The 15,363-nt window shown below is 38.9% G+C and overlaps 1 long non-coding RNA gene across 1 annotated transcript; it reads left to right on the top strand.

The window, feature by feature from the left end:
• Positions 1-1,637: 1,637 nt before the first annotated feature.
• LOC141570408 (uncharacterized) lies at positions 1,638-3,093 on the top strand. Its single transcript, XR_012494413.2, has 3 exons — positions 1,638-1,731; positions 2,115-2,219; positions 2,311-3,093. It is a non-coding gene; the product is annotated as an uncharacterized LOC141570408 (long non-coding RNA).
• Positions 3,094-15,363: the final 12,270 nt, after the last annotated feature.

Raw genomic sequence — 15,363 nt, 5'->3', positions numbered from 1 at the left:
TTGAGACAATTACTCAGCAAAAATTATTAAGCAAGATAATACTAGGTTGCTGGATAACTTCTAAAAAAAATATACCTTGGCTTTGCTTTTATAAGCTTTACCAATCATGATTATTTTTTTTTGATGGTTATATTTTAAAAAACAGAAACAATGACCTATATATATTTACAGTGCCTGGGCAGCTATTTACAACTGCTCTTCTTGGTACTCTACCCACTTGAATGAGTTCCCTGTGAGTGAAAAAGAAACTTTAGACTGAAAGTTATACTGAAAATACAGATCAGTAACATCCTTACGGGTTTTCTCATATAAGTAATGAGTGAACCAGTGGGAAATCTTTGACAGTGGGTTTGCCAGAGTTTCACTTTTTCTTTTTTCTTGCTTTCCAAGTTCAATGACTCTGTAATTTGGTCAGGAAGCAGAACATCCTGGAGGTCAAGGTGCTCTTTGTGTCACACGATAAAATATAGATATATTTTTTCCAGTCCAAAAAACTCTGATTTAGTACAAAAAAAGATTTGTCTATGTATCTATTATCTAGATACAGATATCTATACAGACATATGAATATTTATGCATTTATTTATTTCTCAAGAATATTCAATGTTGGTGTTGTGATCTTACATGTCTAAATAAAACACGGCTACTTCCTGGTTTCCAAGTGGGGCTATTTCTATCTTTTCCTGTTAGTATTTGTTTGCTACTTGTTCACTCACTTTTATATCTAGCAGATGAGATGCAATCTGATGTTTTAAGAAACATTCATGAGAGAAAACTCTAACATTTTAAAGATTCCATCCACTTATTTGACATTTTTCTAAGAGTTGGGAAAATTCCATTATTTGATTTTAGCACTGAAGACATTATTAGTCCATCTCATAGTCCAGCAATAATAGATTTGAACATAGCTTGAAAACTGTTCTTCTAATTTTAAAGTGAGAACCCATTACAATATCTAATTGCTGTTCAGAAGATAGTGGGTGTTAATATAGGCCAAAGTTAACAAGAAGGCAGCTAGAAACAGCTTTCCTTTTTCTTTCAGTCTTTATCAAGCTCTAACTATGTTCCAAGCACTGATTTAAACCCTTTACATGTATTAATATTTTTAATCTTCAAAACTCTAAGAAGCAGATACTACCCTTCATTCATTTATTAATGCATTTATATGAAGTGTTAGGCATTATTCTAAGCTGTAGAGGTAGAACAGGAACAAGACAATGTCCTTCTTTTGCTATGTAATTCTCATCAAGGGTACAATTAAATCTCTGTTCTACCCCTAACAGGCTCTGTGACCTTGAATAGATGACATAATCTCTCTGTGCTTTAGCTTCTTTATCTGGAAGGGCAGGTGATCACAGTTCCTACATTAGAGGGTTGTTATTAACTGATATGACATGATATTAATGAGTTAATAGTTAAAAGCTCTTAGAACAGGTGCCTGGCAAACAGCTAAACATTATGTAAGTGCATGTTCATTGTCACGGTCACTGTCGATGTAAAGTGCTTGCTCCATGTAAGCCACTCTTCTAACCATGCGACACATGCAGGTGGTGGTAATAATTGATGGGAAGAAAAATAAAACTGGGTAAGGGAGATAGAGAAGGACTAGAAACAGATGTGGGGTATTCATTTTATACAGATGGATGGGGAAAGCCTCACTGTGATTATGACATTTGTGGACGAAAAAGGAGCGCAGCAATAAATCATAAATTCCTAACTTGGTAGGTCACGGTGAGTAGTCACACCCCAGACATATAACTTCTTTAGTAAAAGGCTTATCTCTGCCTTAAGCAAGCCCTATTCATTGTTTGTGTGCATGTAGGTTAACACACCTTTGAAATGCCCTCTTTTCATACCCCTCCTTCTAAAGCTTGGGAACACACAATCTTACTTATTTTGTAATCCGACCCCCACCTTGCTTTCTCCCACCTTCATGTAATTTTCCTTATGGGCCCTCCTTAATTTCAAATGCCTAAAAGAAACTGCAAAACTGCGATTCTCTGGAGTATATGAGATCTTACTCCCCAGCAATTGTTATCAATTTGGCTCAAATAAACACTTATAAAAATACTCCACACATTTGGATGTTTTTTTACATTGACATGTTTGAACAGATACCTAACAGAAGTGAGAGACCAGATCATGTGGCCATCTATGGGAGAAGTGTTCCAGGTAGAAGGAACAGCATGTACAAAAAAAGAAGAAGGAGAATGTATTAGGTTGGTGCAAAAGTGATTGAGATTTAAAAGGTTAAAGATAATTGCAAAAACCTCAGTTACTTTGCACCAACCTAATATCACGTATTCACAGACCAGCAAGAAAGACAGCACCACCATGAAAGGAAATGTGGTCGGGGATGAAGACAGAAGGAGCAGGAATCGTATCAGGAAGAAACTTGTAGGCTATAATGAAACTTTCTATTTTAATCTGAACTTTACTCTGAATAAAGCTGAAGGCCTCAGAAGAAAGGTTCAATAAATTGTACTCCTCTCCCCTACCCAAGTTTTAAGTGACTGGTGAAACAAAATAAGGAATTTTTATCTGATTTTCTTTTTCTTCCCCTGTCTAATGTATCCAAAGTAGCAGAATAGTATTTGGCACATTGTAGGCTTTCAAAAACTACTTGATGAGTGAATGAAGGAAGAAATTCTGTTTTAAAGATGGAAGCTGACACACCAGCTTTATTACTGATAGAGGTGCAGGTGTTAGATGCTGCTTTCAGTTACTTAGACAAGGGGATTTGCTGTGACTTCACCCCAATATTAGGCAGAAAAAGACTGAGTGTCAAGTGATGTCAGGGGCCGAGACAGCCTGAGGAAGATCTATGGAAGTCTAAGAAAGTCTCACAGAGCAGAGCAGAGCAGAGCACCTGCTTTCTGCGGGCAGGCTCACTCCCAACATGCTGAAGGGCCAGGCCTAGTTTTCCACTCCACACTTATCCATCAGATAAATCAATCCATCTTCCCAGGAGCAGAGTGTCTAGAGACAGGGAAGCCAGGATGTACTTAGGAATATCCCTCCTTACAGAAACCAGAAAGGGAGAAAAAGTACATCCTTCTAACAATTGAGATAGATGCACATTTGAAGATACGGAGCAAGGACGGAAACTATCTGATTTACATTTTTAGAGAATTCCTTCTATTTGCCCTGCCAGATTCACTGTCTTTACCCTCCTCCCCTGCCTCAGTAACCTCAGGGGAATGGGATTGGACTGTAAGGAGGGCATGGGTTGGGTAAGGGCTGGGTATTCCCCTTTCTGGATTTTGGGAACCACTTCCTATGCTCTGAGATACTCCACCATTCCTTTTTCGTTTCCTTCAAAACTGTGCTTACCTTTTAAAATCCTTCCTTTATTAAACTCTCTCCAAATTACCCAATTTGTGTATGCCATCTGTTTCCTGATACAGAGATTGAGTTTTCCTAGCTGTTTTGTGAGGAAAATATTATTTGAGAGAGGTGTGCAAGCATAAAATCCATAAAATCTGACCAGTTAAGAGTTGACTGCAATACTCCAGGTGAGAGATAAAGTGCTGTGTGTGCACCATGGTGGTAACAACAGAGGTAGTGGGAAATGGTCAGAGTCGAGATTTACCTTGAAGGTAAAACCAAGATTTGCTGATGCTATGGATGTGGGCTCTAAGAGAAAATAGCATCAGAGAAAACTCCTCATTTTACAAATTTGTGGAACAGAAAGGTACTATTTAGAGGCCTGACAGAGAGGGAATTGACTGTGGTTTTTTCAGAGGTGGGAGGATATCCTCTAAGAATCTGCAAGATTGCTTTAGCAAGGTTTTTCCTATTGGTAATGTTCATCTCAAAACTGTTATTCCTAGAGCCTTCTGCAGTTTCTCCAATGATCTCTAGACTGTTGCAAATATTTCCACCCAAGGGATTGAGTTTTAACCCACTTTAAATAAAAACACAAACCTGTATATATGCCACACAGCCTTTTTAGGAGAAAGGGAATATTTTAAAACAAATTACCAAGGGATATTGCAATTGCAAAACTCTTGGTAAGTACTAGCCCACAGAATAAAACCCTGTTTCTGAGCACTGAATCCTCTATCAGACCCATTGGCTGAACAAATTTCTGACTACTACTTATGCTGAGTGAATATGCATAGTGCTTAAGTAATATCCTACTAATATATAAATGTGCACATGTGTTATGAGGTATAATCAAACAATACAGTGAATCTTTAAATTAAAAAATCTTTATTACAGTAAAAGACACATTATTATTAATCCCCCTTAAAACACTCCCCTCGCTTCAAACACACTTATCCCATTATTCTTACACTTTCTGAAGCAGTACTGGAAGTCCTCTTTCATGAGTGTCTTTAGTTGCGCTGTCATGGCTGCCTCGATGTGCTGAATCATTTTGACTTTAGGGAAGAACCAGAAGTCACATGGTGTCAGATCCAGTGAATAAGATGGATCAGGACACACCATAATATTTTTATTTGACAGAAATTGCCATATACCAGAGCTATATGTGACACGGAGCATTGTCATGATGGAGGATGATTTATGGCACACTTTAAAACACACCTTCTCTCAACCGTAGCTCACACCTGACTGCGCAGAACAAGTTGAAACTTGTCACATACTGTTACTAAGGTTCGACGTACTGCTTCCCGTATTGAAGATCCCTGCCTTTCCATTGGATGGCACTCGGCAGCAGCATTCAGCATATTTTCTGATCACAATGGAAAAGGCTGTGTCACAAATTGCTCCTGGTATGGCAATTTCTGTCAAATAAAAACATTACAGTGTCTCCTCATCAACCTTATTCACCATATCTGGCACATGTGACTTCTGGCTCTTTTCCAAAGTCAAAATGACCATGAAAGGTAAATGTTTTGAATCGATTCAGGACATCAAGGAAGCCAGGACAGAGCAACAAAAGATTCTCACGAAAGAGGACTTCCAGAACTTCTTCAGAAAATGGCAAAAACGATGGGATAAGTGTGTTTAAAGCAAGGAGGGTATTTTGAGGGGGATTAATGGCAATGTGTTTTTTACTGTAATAAATTGGTTTTATTTAAACATTCACCATATTTTTTCATCAGAATTCATGTGTGTGTGTGATGAAAGAAATACTGAAAAGATATAAAGCGAATTGCTAAAATCATAGTTAACATTTTTTTTCTCTTTATACTTGTTCACTCAAAATTTTCTGAAATAATCAGGTATTAGTTGTGGAAACAATTTCTATGTTGATGCTACATCCTTGTACTGGGCTTACCTGTCTATCTATTTAAAATAGTGATAACTTCACTCGACCCCACTTTTATGCAAATGCATCATACATATACTGCTTTACTCTTCTTCACAGCATATATCACAGCCTGAAATTATATTATTTATTTATTGTTCAATTCCATCAATAAGATTTAAGATCTCTGAGACAGGGCCCTTGTCTCCCTTGCTCACTCTTCCAGTGCCTAGAACAGTGCCTGGCACTTAGCAGGACGCTCAGTAAATGTTTAATTCACACACACACACACACACACACACACACACACAATCTTTTATTTTAAAGTTATTTGGCAGTGGAGGTTGTCATGGTGATTCTAAAACATCTATACTATTTGTAGGAGTATCAATTGATAAAAATTACTTAAGGAGAAATTTTACCTACCTTAAAAAATAAAAATCATGACCTTTGATTCAGAAAATCTACTTATAGGGGAAGAATAGGAAATTCAGACAGATACTTATTTACAAAAGTGTGTATGTAACATTTATATAATAGAAAAATAAGGAGGCTTGGTTAAATATATTACAAAAGTCATAAAATAATAAAATCATTATAAGAATTAAATTGCTGCAGAAAGAGGCACATCATCTATTATTACAATTTAAAAGTAGGTAGCAAAGTAGCACGTTCAGCATGTGGACGAAAAAGGAGTTCTATGAAAAGTAACTTAACAGGGTGATCTGATCATAAATTCCTAACTGGGCAGGTCATGGTAGGTAGTCACACCCCAGGCCTATAACTTCTTTAATAAAAGGCTTATCTGCCTTAAGCAAACCCTGTCCATTGTTTCTGTGCATCTAGGTTAACACACCTTTGAAATGCCCTTTTTCAGACCCTGCCTTCTAATGCATGACTACCCTCAAGGGAGCACATAATCTTTATCCTGTAATCTAATCCCCATCCCTGACTTGATTTCACCCACCCTAATGTAATCTTCCTTATGTTCCCTTCTTAATTTCAAATGCCTAAAAGAAACTGCAAAACTGTTATACTCTGGAACATTTGAGATCTTGCTCCCTGGCAGATGTTGTCAGTTTTGCTCAAATAAACTCATAAAAATTGTCTACAGGTTTGGGCATTTCTTATATCAACAGCATAATTCCTTATATGTGGAAAAATTCCAGAATATTAATTGTGGTTATTTCTGGGTTGTGAAATTATAGATGTTTCAGTTTCTTCTGTGTGCTTATTTACATGTTATAAAATGTCTACAATAAACTCATGAAACAAGGTGTTTTGTTTCATTTAATTTTTCTACATTGTTCAAATTATTATAAGCCATCCAAATAGATTTCCTAAGGACTCACAACTATAGCAAGTCTCAAAGTGGAAAAAGTAAAATTTGCAAGTGAATTAGAATCACACAAAGGTCTGAGTATCTTCTCTCTTTAATTCTGTTATCCAACATTTATCTCAAGTAAAACAATGTTTCTCTCTGGGCAAAATGGATTTGTAGAATTACCACCACCTGCCAACAGAAATTATTATTGCCAATAATAATTATATTGACAATGAAAATTCTTGGGGGGGAGGGTTAAATACAAAGGCCACAATTCACTGTTATTCTTGTGGAATCTTCAGAGGTTGGAGACATATGGAGAGGTCCACTTTCAAATTCGAATCAAGTAAATGGTAGTAAGCACCACTACATGTACAGGACCCACTGAACTAAACTCTGAGGAAACACAAAATGTGAAAACAATATACTTGGTCACCAGTGACTATCCAGTAGTGCCCCCTTATCCAAGAGGGATACATTCCAAGACCCCCAGTGGACGCTTGAAACCTTGGATAGTACTGAACCCTTTAAATACTGGTTTTTCCTATACCCACACATACATAACTATTATAAAGTTTAACTTACAAATTAGTCACAGTAAGAGATTAACAACAATAACTAATACTAAAATATAACAGTTATTACAATAAACTATAATAAAAGTTATGAGTGTGGTCTCTTTCTCTCCCTCAAAATATCTCATTGTACTGTACTCACCCTTCTTCTTGTGATGATCTGAGAAGATACAATGCCTACAGGATGAGATGAAGTGAGGTGAATAACTTAGGCATTGTGACATAGCCATAGACTACTACTGACCCTCAGGTGATGAAGGTTTCTTGAACACAAGCACTGTGATATACAACAGAGATCTGATAACCTAAATGACTAATTATATACAGTGTGGAGATGCTGGACAATTGGTTCCTGTTCCAGGCTGGACAGAGATGGACAGCGTGAGATTTCATCACGCTACTGAGAACATCATGCAGTTTAAAACTTGCGAATTGTTTATTTCTGGAATTTTCCATTTAATATTTTCAGACTGAGGTTGACGGCAGGTAACTGAAACCATAGAAAGCAAAACTGTGGATAAGGGAGGACTACCTAACTGATGCAGCTGAGAAAATTCTCATCAGGAAATCTGTATGGAGTGAGTGGGAAGGATGGTATTAGAGGTAAAGAGTGGGTTTGTGGACAGTATGGGTTACTTCCTTAATCTGAGCCTGGGTTTACAAAGTTGAATCAGACCTGCAGGCATTTAAACACTTAGAGTGCTTCAAAAATGAAAGTTTGAAATTGTATTTGGTTCTTTTCAGGCATAGCACTTTGCAGCTAGTCCAATTCACAACTTTAATTTATGGGCTCTTGCAAGTATACTTCTTGATCCTTGTAGCTAAGTCATTCTCGGATCCCTACTTGAAAGGTAACTAGCATTTGTCAAACAAAACATCCAGAGAACACTGCTCTTTGATGACCAATATGAAAGTGTTGTGCTGCTAGATTTTCATAATGGTAGCTTCTGCAATTTTCAGGAAATAACTACTAGATAGGATTTCTTCCCAGGCCTCTTTCTTAAAGCTTTGTTCTGTTGCTGTGTATCTGCCAGGGACAAAAACAAAGGAGGAAACCGAAGCAAGCCAGTCTTAAGGGAAAACAGCAAACAAAACAAAGTGAGAGTCGATCATGCTGGGAAAATAGGTATAGATTAGTTTCTGTGGGACCTCAATTGCTTAGATATCAAATTTTGACTTTATCCTAAAAATGATCAGGGGGCTTTGATAGGAAGATAAAACAGACATTTGTAAGATGTCTCTAAATTTCAGAAATGAAACCCATTGATAAGAGCCCGTTTTAAAGAGGAACTCCGCACTTAGAGTGTGAGATCATGCCTGTCAAACAATTTCTGTCAGTTCCCAAATTAGTAATGGGTTACTTGGCACCCCTGCTGACGGGCTGGCAAGGAAGGAGCTATTGGTGTGTCATACCAGAGACCAACACAGACACCCGGGGCAATGTGATTTGTCACTTAAAGGAGGCAGCCCAAGAGCACCCGATCCTCCGGCTGCTGAGTCATCCTACTCTTGGTAGTTATTTAAGCAGAAGCCTCCAGCAGACACAAGACACAATCAGCACTGCACTCCAACAATGAATGCCCCGACTTCCAGAAATCATGTGTCCAGCTTGGATGGCCCAACAACTATGATTTTCAAAACACTTTCCATCCTCTTTTCTGCATATTGTCACAGTAGTGGTTTTGACATCTGGCTGCTTTCCTCAAAATGAGTCTATCCAGCCAGTCTTCCTTATGGGACATTGGCCTCCCGCGGCTACCAATTCTTGTTTCAAGTTTTCTCTGTCTTTCTGAGTTGACTTTTTTGTATTTCTTTCTTTCATGTCAGCAAACATTGGTTGAGCACCTGTTATGGGTTAGGCACTGAGCTACAGGTAAGTGTTTGTTACAGGATAAATAAGATGCATTCCTTGCCTTCAGCAGTTCACAGTCCAGTGGATGAGATAGTCAGGTATCCAGGCAACGACAATATAAGAAATGATGGCAGGTAAGTACAAGATGATGTCCTGGACCTTACATTTTTGGGGATACCACTACTCTTCTCTAAAATCCATCACTCTCTGAGAATGGCCATCTGGGAGGAATTGAAGGGATATGGGAGGCATCAAAGAGATATGGGAGGATAGACGTTTTAGAAGAGTTTTTCAAACCTAACAGTGTGTTAGCATTTCTACCTGTCTGCCAGCTGTCACCTTGTTTGACCCAGGCTATCATTGCTGGTCTGTGTGGCTATGAATGCTGTTGGTGGTTCTTTTCCCTGCTCATCCTCTAGGCACTCCCTACAGCATGTCAGATGAGGACTCCCTTCACATTTGGCTGTCATCTATCAGCCACGACTGTCCTGTCCAGAAGAGCTGGCTTTGGTTTTAAAGCCTGCTTCCTGGCTGGGCTTCATCACTCCATTAAGGATACCATTTGGTATCACATGAACTTCAGGTGTTGTTGATGAAAGTGCTAAGAGAGCTGGATGGGACTGACGTCTTTGGAGAGGACATGACTTAGCGTGCCCATGCAGTTGTTATGTCCAAATGCTGTTCTTTTCTCCCCATGGGAAGGTATTGTAAATAAAGAGAAAGGGCACTAGCTTATTTTAAACACCAAATATGAGCTGGGAGCTGTCCTAGGCACTATATGAAAACTGTATTTAGTTCTCATAGAATATTGTCCTGATGTTAGAATCCCATTTTATAGACTGAGGAAATTATGGTTCAGAGAGATTAGGAGACTGAAACAAGGACACACAGCTCTACAATTTTTTTTGTTGAGCTTGAATCTGAACACAGATCTGTGTGACTTTCAATCTTGTGCTTTTTAAACTATAGGAATAGTTGGCCGGCCCGGTGGCTCAGGCGGTTAGAGCTCCATGCTCCTAACTCTAAAGGCTGCCGTTTCGATTTCCACATGGGCCAGTGGGCTGTCAACCACAAGGTTGCCAGTTCAATTCCTCGAGTCCCACAAGGGACGGTAGGCTCTGCCCCCTGCAACTAAGATTGAACATGGCACCTTGAGCTGAGCTGCAGCTGAGCTCCGGGATGGCTCAGTTGGTTGAAGCGCATCCTCTCAACCACAAGGTTGCCAGTTCGATTCCTCGACTCCCACAAGGGATGGTGGGCTGCGCCCCCTGCAACTAGTAACGGCAACTGGACCTGGAGCTGAGCTGCGCCCTCCACACAACTAAGACTGAAAGGACAACAACTTGAAGCTGAACGGCACCCTCCACAACTAAGATTGAAAGGAAAACAACTTGACTTGGAAAAAAGTCCTAGAAGTACACACTGTTCCCCAATAATAAAGTCCTGTTCCCCTTCCTCAATTAAAAAAAAAAACAACAACAACAAAAGTGTAGGAATAGTTCACAGAAGGAGCTGTGGAATATTAACTTGGCCATAAGATTTCTGATTCCAGTCTGATTATTAGTCATAAAGAGTGATATACGTATGGGACATATAGCATGAGTTTCTGAATCTTTGTTCTGAAACATGAAACCAATCAGTAAAAATTGGAGCAGAAGGAAGCAAGAGACTGCAGACTCTAATTCATCAGTGTAAATATGGATATTTACATTCCCAGAGCTTTTAATATTGAAGAATAAAAGTGCACTGGGAAAAAGGTGAGGGGAAAATATGTCTGTTTTTATGACTTGTTGATATCTATGAGGTTTTTCCTTAAGCCTCAAAACAATTCACAGCATTGCCAGCAGCATTCAGTACATTCAGAACAGAATCATTTCACCCACAGCTGAGCTAGGGCCATGCTTGGGCCAACACTGAGAACAGCCTTCCAAGCAGACATGCCAGGTCAGTGAGTGAAGAGGCGAGCAGGGCCATTTAAAGCAACGTGGTTTATGTAAGTGTGATCTAATTGCTTCCACTGGAAATGGGTCAGATTTGAGTCAAGAGAACCAGGGGCTTTAATAACCCCAGTGAAATCAGACTATTGCTTTTCTTTCAATCTGCTCAGAGAGTATTGCCCTCTGATGAAATAATGATGCCTGGATTCATTTCAGTTTGCTGTGTTCCCCCTTTCTTGCCTTGTAATAATTGATTTGCTTGTTTCTTTTTTTTTTTGGTTAAACATGTTAAACTAAACAGGGTATATATTATATGACAGACTGCGACAAATTTACTACAGGGAATAGGGGGAAAATATGGGATATTAAAAAAAGGGGGGGGCTTTTTCGTCTCTCACAGCTGTGATTCAATTGTGACTCAAAAGGAAGTGTGCCACCTACTGAATCATGGAAACCACTTCCTGTAGCTGTTTGGTTTATTCTAAAGGGGCATTAGGCCAAGTACTGCCCTGCCCTGACCCTGACTGGCTCTTCAGAGCTAAGGCGTTCACAGCTTGAGGTGGTTTGGCTACAGACTCTGAGAACATTACATATTAAATTACAAGTGTTTCGTTTCCTAGCAAGGACTCTTTAGCAACATGAACAAGAACATGTGTTATTTGCAAACCCAGTATACCATTACCCAACCTGAATATCCTTACTTTTTCATAAGGTGTGTATTCTGGATGAGCACTCTCAGGATCTGAATGTACACTGGTTCTGTTTTTCCTGAGGCCAACTTGGGCAATCTGTAGGGTAGCATGAACCAGATGAGGCTTCAAGAGTACCCTTTCATCAGTGAAGTAACACTAGACTTGTATTATGGAGTCAATATATTTTTGGAGCACCTGCTTATTGCCACGTACTGAGCTGGGTAGCCGCAGAGGATCCGGCTACAAACAAGACTGGACGGCTCCTAACCTCATGGTGTTTGTGTTCTACACTCTGTGGAAATTACACTCACTCCTCAAGAGACAAGGACTGTGTTTTGTACACCATTAAAAGAAATATTAACTAAAACTGTTGTTTCCTCACAACCCACAAAACACTTCTGACACCAGAGGTGTACGTTTTTCCACACCAAGCAGTTCTCCAATTCTCAGCAGACACTGATTGAATATCCTACAATTTAACTCACCTCTGACACTAACTGCCTAGGGTTAGCACAAACCTTTTCTTCAGGATAAGGAGTAATCCCACAAGACTGCCTCCCACTTCAGATGCCAATCATAAGACCCCAGTTGTCACCTGTACTTTTGACCAACTGGCTATAAACTGAGCTTTCCCATGACCCCCTCCAAGGGTTTGATAATTTACCAGAATGGCTCAGAGAACCCAGAAACAACACTTTACTTACTTTTATAGTTTATTATAAAGGACACAACTCAGGAGAAGCCAGATGGAAGAGATGCACAGGGTAATGTTTGGGGTGGGGGGTGAAATGGAGCTTCCATGCCCTTTCCAGGAGTACCGACCTCCCAGCACCTCAATGTATTCACCCACCTGGATGCTGTCCAAACTCCATAGTTTAGAGGTTCTATGGAGACTCCACTATGTAGGCATGCTTGATTATATCATTGGCCTCTGGAGATTAAGTCCACCTCCAGCCACTCTCACTGACCTGTAGGTCGGGAGTAGGGCTGAAAGTTGCAAACCTCTAATCACATGGTTGGATCCTCTGGCAACCAGCCCCCATCCTCCAAGAGTCACCTCATTAGGGTAAACTCAGGTATGGTTGAAAGAAGCTTATTATGAGTAAAAAAAGAAGCAGGGAGGAAGATTAAAATATATATTTCTTATTATATCACATTTATACAGTCCTAACATCTAGCGTTTGGCTTTGCACAAAGAGGCCCCTCAATACATTGTTGAATAGATACATGAAAGATTTCAAAGGAAAGAAGGAAGGAAGGAAGGAAGGAAGGAAGGAAGGAAGGAAGGAAGGAAGGAAGGAAGGAAGGAAGGAAAGAAGGAAGGAAGGAAAGAAGAGAGAGAGGGAAGAGAAGGAGGGAGGGAGGGAGGGAGGAAGGGAGAGAGGGCGGGAGAAAGGGAGGGGGAAAGAGAGATAAAGAGAAGTAACCTCACCATTATTGTTTGTTGTATTTGCAAGTGAAGATGAAAGCATCCAGTTATTTGTTTTCTTCTGTAATGAGAATTCTAAGTAGATTGAAAGTTTCTGCTCTTAGGTGGATCCAAAGATTCTACAGTGCCTCAGGACACATGTGGGCTCTTAAGCAGATGAGTTATAGAACCAAGAGGCCCATTCTGAGACCAGGTCAACATTAGAAGTCCTAAGAACCCCCTCTGAGGGTAAAGGGCTCTTTTTCTCATCCTCATAACGGGTCAGAATCCCTAATGACAGATAATCTATTATTCCATGCCCAACAGATGTGTCAAAAAATGGCTACAAATTGGTGTAACATTGAGCAACTAATTTACCCACCTCACAGAAGAGTTATGAGAATTCAGCGAAGCAATGTCTAGAATGGTGCTTGATACACAGTAGGCTCCTTGTAAATAGAAGTCTTCACTACTACAATTTTTCTTATTATCATTATCATTACTACTTCTGCTACTATTACTAAGGTTGCAGCTGATTAGGCTAGCAGTTTTTCCAAGGTATGAACAATAATCTTATGTTTAATTAAATTTTGTGGCTCAGTGTGTCTCAGCCTTTCTAAACCCATATTCTTCTAAACAATTATAAAAATATTAAATTGACCTCCAGTTCAAAATCCCTGCCGAGAATATATTGCCTAGATTACTTACAATGTTTAATTTATGAGGGCAATATCTTCCCCAAACATAAAATTATATTATAATATTGAATGTTTTCAAAAATTATATGTAATCCAAATATAACTACTGATAAAAGATAAACTCAGACATACTAAAAATTTTAAGAGTTCATTTGAGCAAAAATCTATTCTAATCGGGCCACTCCGAACTGGAAGAGGTTAGAAGTATTCCACCTACAGGAGCTGGGGACAAGATTTATAGAGAAGAGGTAAAAAAAAAGCAAGGAAATTACTTGATTAGTTATAGCTTAAGTGGTTGCATTATTTGTAAAAGCCTAGTTAGCTGTTTGTGGTTGGTTATCCTTAGTTTTTGTTTTGTTTTGTTTTGGGGTGTTTTTTCTTTTTTGGGGGGGGACATTGGGAAACAGTGTGTTTTTCCAGAACCAATCAGCTCAAAGTCAAGGCATTGTTTTCGATCTAAATGTGGAGGGCGCAGCTCACTGGCCCATGCGGAAATCGAACAGGCAACCTTGGTGTCATAAACACCTCACTCCAACCAACTGCCCCATCCTTAGGTTTTGATTGCTTAACCTTGAGGCATTTACAGGCTTAGGTTTTGCTTGCATACTAGGCTGCTAAAGTATTAGTACCACTTCAGTCTAATGGCCACCTGGTTTAACTAATTTAATAATAGGTTGTTTTGTTCCTGCCCTATGGCTATTCTCTACATATTAATAATTGACATAAAAGAAGAGGAAGAAGGAAAAAAAGAAGGAAAAGAAGAGGAGGAGATGTAGGAAGAGAAACAAAGGCCAGAAAATATCCCCACCCAAAATATTGAAGAAATGGAAGTTTTCTTAAGTACCACTGAGACATTGATAATGCACCTCACACCGCAAACATAACTAATATCTTGTTTAAACCTCGACCAGTTTCCCTCAGAGTTGTCCGTTCTATAAAAATCCCAAATCTCCTGTCACATAGATCTTTTTTCCTTGGATGACACTTTTTTCCCCATTTCCTCCAAATTATCTGAGTCAGCTCCTCTGTAGTCACAAAGATCAATTTAATATCCTCTGAGCTTCCCTAGATCTCCTACCTGTACCACTGGGCACAACAAAGAACAGGAAGTTAAACCCTAACTGGAGTTTTCAAAATGAAGGCATTATAATAGCTGTCTAACCAACAATTATGAGAGCAATTACAGCAAACAAATTAGTTCACAGAAGAGTGTGAAGCCTAACAGTATTTTAAACCCTCATCTCCATGTAATTTTGTTATCATTTTTATTTTGTCCACTGATGTGTCCACAGTGCCTACAGGTGTACCTGACATAAATATTTATAGAATAAATAGAATTAGTTTCTATATTTATAGAATAGATACTAGTTTTCTATATTTATAGAATAAACAGATTTGTAGAATAAATTAGAATTCATTTCAGAGTTAACTTTTCAAGTACAACAAAATACCATTAGTTATATTTTCTACTTTTTTCTCTTAAATAGGTCTGAGTGAGATAAGTAGTCACACATACATCCATGAAAAGAATATAATTTTCTGTCATTGATTTTTTATTATGTCACTTTAGGTCAAAAGTCAGAAAATTATACTGAACTCTTGACCAACCTATCTATTTTCTTCATTGGAATATTGGCCCAACTAAGGAAAAACATCAAG

The sequence above is a fragment of the Rhinolophus sinicus genome, chromosome 3 (assembly GCF_057876585.1).
Source record: "Rhinolophus sinicus isolate RSI-liver-muscle chromosome 3, RSI-T2T, whole genome shotgun sequence".
NCBI classification, from domain to species: domain Eukaryota; kingdom Metazoa; phylum Chordata; class Mammalia; order Chiroptera; family Rhinolophidae; genus Rhinolophus; species Rhinolophus sinicus.
Note: the sequence above shows the minus strand (reverse complement) of the source record. Positions and strands in the feature narration are given on the sequence as shown.